We start from the raw sequence: 13,534 nt of genomic DNA, 5'->3' as shown, positions 1-13,534 counted from the left end.
TAATTTTGTTATTGACCGACTGTTCTGTAGGTGTAATGATGATGACAGCATTATCACTGCAAGAAAAAAACGAAACAAAACAAAAACCCTCCTTCACAAACAGCTAAGAGAAAGAAAAATACAGAATAAGTCTTTTCATACAACTGATCAAATATAGAGCTTTTTAAGGACCTCCAATTCCAGATTGGTTCCAACCTTTAGGGTGTATAACTTCAAATAAAACCTATCCTATATTCTTGGGTGAAAGAACCGATGATAAATAAGACTAGCAGCACAAGCCAATCTTTTACAATTATTTGCATTTCCAATGGATGTTGACTGCACATTCATTGACTCCATAGTCAAGTAAAGTCAGGGTGACAAGTGTGCAGGAAATGATTCTGATTCATAATGCGTGTAACTCAAGGTACATATCAGACTGTATAACACTATTTATCAGAAATGTTTGGGGACAGCAAAACATTTAGGTAAACAAGGTTTTGTGTAATCAAGGGAGTTACAGAGTAATTGATTCATGTCAGGAGATATAACCTAAATTTGGAAAGGAGGTGGTTTTGAATTGAGGATTTAGGACCTGTGGAGCTTTAATTATATAAATGTAGGATTCCCAAATTTCATTAGCAGTATTAATGTGTATTTTGGCTTGCATTTTAAACACATAAAAATAAGTTATCCGGTATCCTTTCGAAAATCCCAGACACAGTAAAATATTTAAAGCATGAACATTTAAATGTTTGAATAAACATTGTTTTTCAAATATAATTTGTCTTGAAGTTAAATACTGGCCAAAGTGAAAAAAAGAATCTACCAGTATATGGGAATTCGGGCTCTACTGTTTGCTCCTCAGGTTCATATTTTTGTCCTCAAATACTAAAAATACCTCTGTACACAACCTACGTTTTCTACATAATTACTCATTTTGCATTTCGGTTTTTCCTGTTTATTGATGCATTTCCTGCATCAATACAGGCAGAACCATATAAATTCTATTGTGTGGTCGATGACTGCTTCACTGATTTCCTGACAAACGTGGGCTTTCTTATTTTCACTGTATGCTTCCCTTCATGGACAAATACTTGTTTCTCCTATGAGGAATAGTAATCTGTTCCATATTGCTATTATAGAAACAATCATAAATATTGAGTTGGAGATTTACTATTTAAAGTTTGTAAATTTTGCTTAAAAGAATCCCCATGTGTTCATGAAGCCTCCATACTCTAATGAATGAGCCCCTTATCTCACAGCTTTTATATCTGCCTCTGAGAGCTTTGTTCATTGAATTCCCTGGCCTCACCTAAGGTGGAAATTGGGGAGTATATCCTTCTTGGAGGTGGCACAGCTTTGACAGGAGACTTGCTATTGGGGCAAGTTTGGTGGCCTGGAATTACTTTAAACTTGGAATCGCAGTCTTTTCTATCCAGTCTTAGGATTTCTTAAGTAATATAATTCTCTGTACTATTAAGATTTCCAGTCTATTTACTTTCTATCAAGTGCATTGGATAATAACCAAAGCCAAATGTCTTGTCTAAATATAAAGTTTATTGATTCCTGTCTCCAAGTCACTGGCCTCAGTGATTTACCCATCTATACTTGAATGCACATTCTTTAGTTTAATAGCCTCTGATTCAGGGTACTGCTCCTTTTTATTTTTAAGGTAAAATATATCATGGCTTCATATTGATTTTTCAATTCAAATTTGGAACATCAGGAATCTAAAAAATTTCTTTGATCCTATATCTATATTTACTTTCTCATAACCTGAGGAGCCTAGTTCTCAATGAGATCAGGAATAATAGAATTAAAGTATCTTCTTCTAATATGCACACGACTATCTCAGAATGCCAATGTAAATGTTAAGACCAATAATATGATTACAGAAAAACAGTTTAAGAATTTGTTGCAGTTCTGTATTTCCCACTAGGGACATGCAGTCAAATTATTGGGTTTTAAAGCCACTTATCATAGCTTCTCCTTTGTAGTTATTCCAACAGCTTGGTGTACATTAAGGTTTATTTATTTTCATGTTCTTTTCAATAGTTAAGAATTTCTTTTTCAGTTAAATTTTATACTATCCTATAAAAGTGTTACAAAATAAAATCAACATAAGCAGGTACATTCAAAGACCATAAGCTTTTCACACTGTCTCCTTTACCCTATTCTCTCCCTTCTACTTTAGGTGACCACATTTCCTGAGTCATTCTTTTCGGTATGATACTCAAACACACATATTTGTATGCCCCCTTTATGGGATAAAATAATTGCATACTCTACACACTTTCCTCTGCCTTGCTTTTAATCCCTTAATATTCTTACAAATCACTTCTTGGTAGAGTATAGAGATTCTTTATTCTTTTTTATGGCTGTATAATCTTCCATTATATGGAGCTGCCATAAATAGTTCACTCTATTTCTATTTGTTTCTACTCTATTAAGAGGCACTTTTTTCTTTTTTATACTATAAATAATCCTTGTGCAAATGTATTTTCCCATTTTTTGTTAGTGTAGCTTTGGGATAGATTCCTACAAGAGGGATCAATGGATACATAGCTACCCAGTTACCCCAGTACTACTTATTAAAATTTCCATTTACTTTACACCAATTTGAGAGGTCAAATTATTACATATTATATATGTTATTCATATAGTATATACTTATTAGATATTACATTCACACATGCAGTTGTGTTTATTTCTGTATTGTCTACATCTTACATCTGTCTTTGTGGTAATTTAAAAACTATGACCACAAGTTCTTTGATACTCGACCCCTGTTCCAAGAGGTGGAACTTAATTTCCCTGCCCTTGCATGAGGACTAGACTTAGTGACTTACCTCTAAACAATATTGTATAGCAAAAATGATGGTATGTCACTTTGAAGATTAGGCAATAGAAGACTGTGGCTTCCATCTTGGATTTGGGTTTTGCCTCTCTCTGTCTGTCTCTCTCCCCTTCATTTTCTCTCATACTCAATCTGGAAGAAGCTAGCTGCCATGTCATGTGCATAGATGGCTCAACTTCAGATGACTGCAACCCCAACCAATGACTTGACTGCAGCCTCGTGAGACACCATAAGCCAGAACCACCCAGCTAAGCAGCCATTAGATTCCTGGCATTGAGGTTATGAGATAATAAATATATTTTTTTAAGCTCATCAATTTGGGGAAATTTGTTACACAGTAATAGATAAGTAATACATTCCATCTATTCATGAGCCAATATCATACAATTTTAATCACATAGGCTTTATTGTATGTTTTTATTGTTCTTCATTTCCCAGGTTTTTAAGGTTACCTGCCCCTGTTTATTCATCAAATTACACCCTATAATTATATTCTCTAGATCCAGACAGATACATAGTGCTATTTTTTTTTACTTGGGTTATACTAAATACAGTATATAAATTAAGAACTGTCATTTTTACATTGAACATTCCTATTTGAAACATGATACATTTTCCATTTATCCAAGTTTTCTTTTGTGTTTTTATGTATTTTCTAGTTTCCTCATAAATATTTTATATATTTCTTGTTAAATCTATGTTCAATGTATTTTTTTTCTCTTTGCTGTGATGAATGTATTTTGATTCTCTTGCTTTTCTTCCATTATTTCCTTCCCTCTTCCTCTTCCCCCCTCCTCTTTTCTTCTTCCACTTTTGGTTTTTATGTATGACTACTTTTGATTTTTGTAAGTTGATTTTGTAACCTCCTGGGGTAAGCAGAATCCTTACCTGCCCCCACCCCCCAAAAGTATGCATTCTAATCCTTGGAATCTGTGACTATGCTAGGTTAAATGGAAAGGGGAATTAAGGTTGCAGATAGAATGAAGATTGCTAATCAACTGACCTTCAAATAGGGAGATTATCCTACTTATACAGGTGAGGCCAATGTAATTTCAAGAGTTTCATAAGAACAGAAGTGGGAGGCAGGGAGTTGGAGAGTCATTGTTAGAAAGGTATGGTGTGAGAAAGACTTGAACTGCTATTTCTGGCTTTGCAGATAGAAGGGGCCACAAGCAAGGAAATGAGGATGGCTTCTAGAAGCTGGAAAAAGCAAGGAAATTAATTTTTCCCTAGAGGCTCCAGAAGGTATGTAGTCCTGCCAACACCTTGATTTTAACCTAGTGAGACCCGGAACTATAAGGTAACACATTTTTGTTGTTTTAAGCTACTATTTTGTGGTAATTTGTTACAGCAGGAATGGAAATGAACACACCTGAAATTCATTAATTTTTCTTATTGTTTTCGGTGGCTTTTCTATTGATTCTTTTTAGTTTTGAAGATATACAATCATGTCATCTGAAAAGGAATGCCAGTTCCAATTTGTATGATTCTGGATGCTTTGACTGATATCCTCTGAAACAATAATAGGCTAAGATTAATGCAGTGGGCATCTTTGTTTGGAAAGCTTCTATTTTCACATTAAGGGACTGGCTTTTTGGTTAAAGCATATATATTTTATCATATTAAAGTATCCATAAATTCCAGTTTTGTTGAGTTTTTTTAAATAAATGGTGTTAAATTTTTGCAAAGGTTTTTTCTGTATCCAGGAAAATAATCATATAGACCTTCTCCTTAGTTCTATTAATAATATGGTGGGATCCTGTTTGCAAATACTTCATTAGAGATTTTTATTTTGATATTTAAAGGTGATGTTGATCTACAGTTTTATTTTTTGATGAATTTTTTGGTCATATTTTAGAATCACTATTATACTTCCTCGGGGAAATTAAATTGACAAGAGGGAAATACTGATATATACTAAAATGTGGATAAACCTTAAAAACAGTATGCTAAATAAAAGAAGCCAGACACAAAAGACAACATATTGTATGAATTAATTTATATGAAATGTCTAATAAAGTCAAATCTCTAGAGCAGGAAAGTAAATTAGTGGGTGCCTAGGGCTAGAAGTCAGAATGAAGATTAGCTTTAAATGGGCAAGGGGATCTTACTGGAGTGAGGGAAATGTTCAAAAAGTGGATTGTAGTGATGATGACAGCAGAACTCATCAATTTACTAAAAATTGTTAGTTTATACATTTAAAATGAAGATAGATTTTATAGTATGAAAATTACAACTCATTTAAGTTATTAAAGTCATAAATTTAAAAATACTGAAATGTAGTCCTACTAAAACAATACAGTTGTGTTTAATAGAGAAAAATGAAGTTGGAAATCTCCCTCCCTTTCCATATTCTGAAATAGTTCCAGTAACATAGAAATGATCTAATACATAAATGTTTGGTAGAGTACCCAGTGCAAATATTGGGCCTGGTGATTCATTGTGTGCACTGGGGTGAGGAAGCACAGTGAGCTCTTTATAATTTTTTCTATTTCTTCTATGGTGATTGTCCTGTTTAGACTTTCTGTCTTTACCAAGGTCAATTTTAAGTAGTATATTTCTTATTTCATTGGGGTGCCTGGGTGGCTCAGTCAGTTGAACGCCAAACTGTTAGATTTCAGCTCAGGTCATGCTCCCAGTGTCATGGGATCAAGCTCTGCAGCAGGCTCTATGCTGATCATGGAGCCTGCTTAAGATACTCTCTCTCTCTCTCTCTCTCTCTCTCTTTCTCTCTGCGCACCCCCCCCCCCATGTCTCTCTCCTTCTCTCTCTTTCTAAAAAAAAAAAAAAAGAAAAAAAGAAAAAAAAAGAAAAAATAATTTATTTTACCTGAAACCAATACTACACTACATGTTAACTAACTTGAATTTAAATAGGATCCTGGAAGAAAAAAATTAATTTCATTTAGATTTTAAAGTATATTTACACAGTGATACTCAAATATATCTTTATTTTGTGATTTTTGAAAAATTCCTCACTTACTATTTTTAATTTTTGTGTTTTCTCCCTTTTGCCCTTGATTAGGTAAGCTAATACATTATATGTTTTGTTGATCTTATTACAAACAATGATATTTGGATTTGCAAAATGTATCCTGGTGCTGGTTGTTCTGAGTAAATTCTTCTAGATACTCGTTATACCCTTTCAATATGTGATTTCAATACATGTTTTTTATTTTTTGTATTTAAAAAAATTTTTTTAACGTTTATTCTTTATTGAGAGATAGAGACAGACTGATCATGACCAGGGAAGGGGCAGAGAGAGGGAGACACAGAATCTGAAGCAGGCTCCAGGCTCTGAGCTATCAGCACAGAGCCTGATGTGGGGCTCGAACTCACAAACCATGAGATCATGACCTGAGCCGAAGTTGGACACCCAACCAACTGAGCCACCCAGGTACTCCTCAATACATATTTTTTAATTTCAAGAGGCATTCTTGAGTTACCAATTTTAGTGATTATTCTATTCCATTGCTTTGCTTTGCTTCTTTGAGGACACCTATTGTACATATATTTCATCTTCTTTTCCTATATTGTATATCTGTGACTTTCTCTTGGAACTTGCTATCCATTTTGTATCTTTTTCAACATATTTATTGGGGTATAGTTTACATATCATAAAGTTCATCTGCTTTAAGTGTACAGTTTCATAATTTTTGGTAAATTTATATAATTGAACAGTAATCCCTATGATCCAGGTGAAGAACACTTTCATCACCTTATGCTATAGCATAGAACAAGCCATTGTAAATTAAATGGAAGGAGATAATGCAAAGAAAAATCTCCAAATAAACCAAAATCAAATTAGAAACCAAGAACGAAAAAAAAGTTGGGAAATCCCCCAAATATATGAAATTATTCGATTCATTTATAAATAACACAAGGATCAAAGAAACATTCAGCTACAGAATATTCCACATACTCTTAGCTTCTTTAAAGTCTTTGTCTCCTAACTGCAAAATCTAAGATCAATTACAAATGATTTCTAGTGAAGTGTGTGGGTAACAAATTGCTATTTCTTTGAATTTCTCCTAATTTTTGGTTGAAATCTAAACATTTTAGATATATTTTAGTAACCCGAAATTTTATTTTTCTAGCATCTTCTTGTTTGGCTTTTTGATTTGGGGGGTCTTTTTTAAAAATTTTTTTTAACTTATATTTATTTTTGAGACAGAGAGAGACAGAGCATGAACGGGGGGAGGGTCAGAGAGAGAGGGAGACACAGAATCTGAAACAGGCTCCAGGTTCTGAGCTGTCAGCACAGAGCCCGACGCGGGGCTTGAACTCACGAACTGCGAGATCATGACCTGAGCCGAAGTCGGACGCTTAACTGACTGAGCCACCCAGGCGCCTGTTTTTTTTGTTTTGTTTTGGTAACTTGTCTTACTCCAGACATCTTTTTCCCATTGTTTTTAAGTGCTCATATGTCTGCTCAAATCTTTTATTCCGATTTTTATTTTTAAGTCTGGCATCCCTGGCTTTCTCCTGTGAGTACATGGCTTATGAGGCAGTCAATGATGTGGGCAGAGGTTCTGTTAAAATGTGTCAAGTTCATAAGGCTTCCACCTTCTGTGATCGATATGTGTGTGAGCTGGAGAGTACATTCAGTGTTCATGCAGTCCTCAAATCTCTCTCTTGCCTTTTAATTTCCTCTGTATTCCCCTGAGTCTCCTCTGTATATGTTCAGTTTCCTGGTCAGCCAGAGATGTGTACACAACTTATCTAGTTTTATATCCTTCTAGGATCTCTTAAATTCTGGCTGGTTTGCCACTCACAACGACTGTGGACTTCCCCATTTGTTTTCCGTGGGAATTTGTTTCTTACCATAATTGCCATGTTTATCTGACAAAGCTAGAAGTTTTAACCACCTGCTCCAAATTGACTCTGTCCTCTCTGACAGTAAAGCTGTTGGTTTTGCAGCCATCTGCACTCTGATAAAGCTACAGATCTCAAGCAACCAAGTTTGAAGAAGGGGAGGAGTATGGTGATACCTGCACACACAAAGGCCACAGATTAGTGCTGTTCTCACCCGAAGACAAAGCAGTTTTTCAAGAATAAATACTTGTTGGTTTGTGTCATATCTTAAGCTATTTCAACACCTTGGGGTAGTTATTTTTAAGAATTTTGTTTAGCTAAATACATTGGCCTCCGCATGCCTCCGTAGCCACGGTACCGCATGCCATTTCTTTGGATTCTAAAATTGTTCATTTTCACGTTCCATTTTTTTCTTAAGGTGTCTACTGTTTATACACTGTCATGTTTGCGTTTGTGTGTTCAAATAAAATGTATTTACCTAGACAAAAAGATGGGCCAGATTTGGCCATTGAGCCTTGTTTTCTGATCTTGTTTTAAGTTTTCCTTTTTAGCTGGGATGGATGAAAGCTGTGAGTGGAATGAAGAATACAATATGATACACATAGAAAGACACAGTTTTTTCTTCCCCCAGTGGTGGAACTAGAAACATAAAACCTGTTATTCTTTCTTGGGAATGTGCAATGGGACTAGATCTTACTGAACAGTTGCTGGTGCTAGATGTTGAGCCCAGTATTTAATTCTTAAGGTAATCCCATACCACATGTGGTAGTAAAGGGATTATGATGACATTTTTGGATTTAGGGAAGTTAGATTAGACTATCAGTTCCTTGAGGGTCAGGAACTCAAAGGCCTTGTTCATTGCCCTGTCTCTAAGGCCTGGACCAATGCTGGCGTCTAACACTAACATCCGGCTGAAAAAGGACATGCTTACAGCATCAAATAATCAGGGACATTCACAAAAAAGAGAAAAACCTAATATTAAAGTCCATGAAAAATATTAACCTAATGATCCTAGGAAAAACTAGAATATCCTTGGGCTTTTGTTAGGTTATGATATACTTAGGTTATGATATACTATAATTTTTATACACTTTAACGTTTAAAAATTGTGAAATATGATCTACATGTAGGGAAAAAGGCATTGTACATGAATGTATAGTTGAAGGAGTAATAACCCTTGTAATAATTAGCTAGGTAACAAGATGGGATCACAATATACTCCTTATCCGCCATTCTGATTTTTGTAATAATAATTTTCTTGCTTTATTTGTAATCACTCTTGATTTGCATGCATCCCTGGATTATGTAGTTTAGTTTTGACTATTGTTTATTCACACTTGTGTTTCTTCTCATTTAACTGTTCTTTGTGAAATGACTTTGTATTTTATTTTGGTCTTTTTTACAGACTTCTTTGTGGCTCAGTGTTTCTAATTCTCATTTATGGTGCTCTTTTGTTTCTTCTGTTTATTTTCACTGAGATCATTTTGAAATATTTGGTTACAATTTGTATCCATTTTGCAAGCAGGTTATTATGGCATGCTTTTATTAACTGAGAGGATGCTATTCTCTTTGTTTTCATTTCTTATAATGTACTGGATTCTTTTTATAGTGCACGTTTTTACATAAAATTAGTTTATTTAAACTTTTAGGAAGGACTGACTAGTCAGGATAGTTTTTCTAATTTCTCTAGAAGAATCGACTCTAGAGATCCTGCTTTGGTTGTTTTTGCAAAAAGAGCAAAATACTTTCTGAGATTTGCTTTCCCTGCTGTCCTTCCTCCTTTTTTATCTGGACCTTCGCTTTATTTTGCTGTTATTCTTCCCATCTTGCTTAATTTACATCCTAGTTTCAGTAATTTATTGTGTGTGTGTGTGTGTGTGTGTGTGTGTGTGTGTGTGTGTCTAGGAAAAGAGCTCAGGTCTTTGTCTTTGTTTTGTTTTGCTTTGTTTTAGTTTTGAGTATTGACGTGGCTAAGACTTCTTTGGCCTTCTCACCTTGCTATGAATCCCATGTTTTCCCCGTAGTAAGTGTGCGAACTTTTGTCATTTGCAGCTACTTTTTCAAATTGGCCTGTCACCCTTTCTAATAAATGTCTTTTGGATATTTTGGGATTTCCCTGTTGCTTTTCTTTACTTCCTCCCACAGAGCTATTGATTCCACATTGTACTATTTATGTTTTCTCCCCATCTGCTCGTATTTTGCTTTTCATGTAGATAATATATCACCAGGTATTTTATAAAGATTGTCTGGGTTGTTCTTGTTGTGATGGTTAATTTCATCATCCTAGTTGTCTTATTCTGTGGTAGGATTGAGATAGCTTCAAAAACTATGGTATAAGAATTGTACTTTGGCTATCACCCAATTAAGCAGTTAATCAACTCTATCTTCCCACAGAAAGCCATTATAAATATTGGGCAGAATATAAAAGACAATTACTAAAAAGGAATGAAGAATTACCACAAACAGGCAGATTATAAAGGGGAGTGGGCACTTGGAGGAAGGGGACAACAGAGTGTTACCCATTTTCTTTAAAGGCTGAAGGGTAAGCTGATAGAAAATTTCCAGATTTTCTTGTCTGAAAAACCAGAGGACAGTTTTTGGACAAGTGCTTTTCAGATACTGAAGGAGAAATCCCAGAAGGAAGAGAACCAGACAGCAGAAGTCCCACATTTGGTATTTCAACCCTGTTTAGATGTCTGGCTGAGTCATAAATCATAAATATACAAGATACTCCATCTCAATATAAAAGACTAAGTTTTCATTTTATCTGCTGTTCAGGAAACAGATTTTTTTGGTGCACTGAACCAAGTTAATGGCCCATTAAAATATATATATGTATACATATATATTTACATATATGTGTGTGTGTGTATATTTATATTTATGTGTGTATATATATGTTTATGTGTGTGTATATATATATATATATATATATATATATACACATATATATATCCATACCCACCCCTTTGAAGACTGTAACAGAATCCAGAGTACGAAAAGTATAATAGCACAATGTCCAGTATCCAGAGTCACTAGACATGAGACAAGGACAATATGAACTCTTTTCTAGAGAAAGAATAATCAATGTGGAAATCAATTTTCAAATGTCTGATAATTGGAATTTGACATAACATTTAAAAGCAGTTATTATAATTGTGCTCAAGATCAAAAAGGGAAACTGGTTTCACAATAAATGAAAAGATTGGAAATCTCCACAAAGAAATAAAAATTCTGTATCTGAAAATAAAAACTCCGTGAGTGGCTTCAACTGCAGACTACACATGGCATAGCAGAGGTAGAAGTCAGTAGGCTGTTTCAATATAAAATATCCAACCTGGAAAGTGGTTAGGTGGTTGAAAAAAATGAACAGAACCTCACAGATCCTTGAAACATTATGAAAAAGAAGTATTATGTATGTAATTGGTGTTTCAGAGGGAGAAAGATAGGTAATTGAACAAAAAATAATTATAATGACAATTAAGAAATAATGGCTGGGGCACCTGGGTGACTCAGTTGGTTGAACATCCAGCTTCGGCTCAGCTCATGATCTCATGGTTCCTGAGTTCAAGTCCTGCATTGGGTTTCCTGCTGTCAGCGCAGAGCCCACTTTGGATCTTTTGTCCCCCTCTGTCTGCCCCTCCCCGGCTTGCACGTGTGCTCTCTCTCTCTCAAAAATAAATGCACCTTTGGAAAAAAAAAAGCAAAATGGGTAAAAACTTTCCAAATTTGGTAAAGACATAAATGTAGATATTCAAGAATCTCTGCAAATCTACTGAGAAAAATGTACAAAGATAACCTCTTTAAAGACACATCACAGTCAAACTGCTGAAAACTAAAAAGAAAAATCTTAGAAGCAGAAAGTGTACATTGACACTTTAATTACAAAGGAACAACAATTTACATGTTGCCTGACTTTTGCGAAACTATGGAGGCCAGAAAACAGTGGAAAATGTCACTAAAATACTAACGCTAAAAACTGTCACCCCAACTTATATATTGAACAAAATTATCCTTTCAGAATAAAGGTGAAATAGAGACCTTTTCAGGGGAAAGAAAACTAAGATAATTCATTACCAACAGATCTGCACCATAAGAAATGTTAAAGAAAATTCCTGAAGTTGTAGAAGTTATGTAAAATTGTGCATGAAAGTAATTTATATTCTATTTGTCTTACATATAGGAAGCACAGGTTTAATTTGCTTCATTTGAGATCAATCTCAGTTATGTTCACTTATTTATTAATCACAATGTTAATAGAGGTATCATTGTCAGTATGTGCATTGCACTCTTATAAATGCTTTATAGTCAGTACCTGATTTAATTTTCTCAACCTACATCTGAGAATAGGTATAGTTATTCCCACTGATAGATTAGGAAGATGAACTGATTGGTTCAATGGCTTGTCTAAAATCCTAATAATTGGTACAGCCAGGCATGATTCTAGACTCATCTCTCTTACTTCTAGTCTTATTTATTTGTTGAGTCCATTTAGTATTGAAATTGCTAACTGTCCTCTCCTTTAACCCAAAATTAGAATACTTTGAACTGTTATTAAAAATTGTTTTACTGATTGAAGTGGTTAGGCTGCGGTTTTTGAAAAACAAACTGAAAAATGTATTCTTGTCATACTGAGTGATAACAGTTATTGAACTTGGGCTCTTGTCAGGTTTATAAAAAGCATGGATAGGGAAAAAGTGGGATCCAAATAGTAATTAGAATGGGAATATTCATGAGGACAGGAGAAATAAATCTCCAAGCTCCTCTGAAATTCTCCTTCTTAAGTCTTGCTTCTGAAAACAAGACACTGATTTTCACCAACTTCTATTATGATGTTGTGACTAAAATTTGAACTTGACATAGCCCAGGTGATTAAATAATAATAAACATTAGTATTAGTATTGGTGATTATATTATTTATAATAATAAATATAATAATCAGAGTAAAATAAAAGAATTATGCTTACTAAAGAATTGCTTAATTTAGTAATTTAAATTGAGTGGCTGAGGAAATTTCATGGATGTATATTTGAGATTTCTTCAACAGAGGAGGTCAGACAAAGTTTTGGATCTGATTTCTTATTTGCCGTTACTGTAGCCAATTGTTGTCTGCCTTTCTAACAATCATTATACCTGTTTACTTGTTATGGAATCAAGTTTTGTTTAGATATAATGCAGCCATGTGTTACATTGGGGTACATTTTGATTACTTAAGCCAATATGAAAACTCTATTTCCCTTCCCAGGAATGATTTTGGAATAAATATGTGATGAAGTTCTGGGCAATGGAACATAAAGGGGTTTCACTACAGTGTGCCTATTCCTGAGATACTCTTCACCATTTTAAACCATATGTATGGCCTCATGGTCTGGTTCTCTGGTTATACTCACTGGTGAACTGATGATTAAGAAAGTCATCTTTAATTGGTACCTCGTGACATGCCAGCACCAGATAGAGTAGTGTGTTGCTAGCATATTACAACATCTGAGTCATCTCTGTAGGCACAAATTCAAGAAGATGCCTATTCTGCTCAGAAGGTGAGACAATGAGAGGTCAAGAGCTATAACAATTACTTGGTGGTGAGTCGCCTGGGTGGCTCAGTTGGTTGAGTGTCCGACTTCCGATCAGGTCATGATTTTGCAGTCCATGGGTTCAAGCCTTACACAGAGCCTGGAGCCTGCTTCAGATTCTGTGTCTCCTTCTCTCTCCGCCCCTACTCTGCTCACAGTGTGTTTCTCTTTCTCTCAAAAATAAAATAAACACTAAAGAAAGGTATAAAAGTTAGTTGGTAGTATCTAATGATCTAACTTGATGATGAAGGATATGGAAGAAGAAAAACTGAAGTGTTGATGTCAAGAGATTAATGAATGGCCCACTCAAA

General features: G+C 34.7%; 1 long non-coding RNA gene across 1 annotated transcript in view; it reads left to right on the top strand.

Moving 5' to 3' along the window:
• Positions 1-13,534, top strand: part of LOC132679414 (uncharacterized) — a 180,931-nt gene that overhangs the window by 100,392 nt on the left and 67,005 nt on the right. The window contains exon 2 of the long non-coding RNA XR_009610148.2: positions 3,996-4,084. This is a non-coding gene — a long non-coding RNA (uncharacterized LOC132679414). The remainder of the gene's footprint in view (positions 1-3,995; positions 4,085-13,534) is intronic.

This window comes from Panthera onca, chromosome A2 (genome assembly GCF_046562875.1).
Source record: "Panthera onca isolate mPanOnc1 chromosome A2, mPanOnc1 haplotype 2, whole genome shotgun sequence".
Taxonomy (NCBI): domain Eukaryota; kingdom Metazoa; phylum Chordata; class Mammalia; order Carnivora; family Felidae; genus Panthera; species Panthera onca.
The sequence above is the reverse complement of the archived record's forward strand: the minus strand, read 5'-3'. Positions and strand labels throughout refer to the sequence as shown.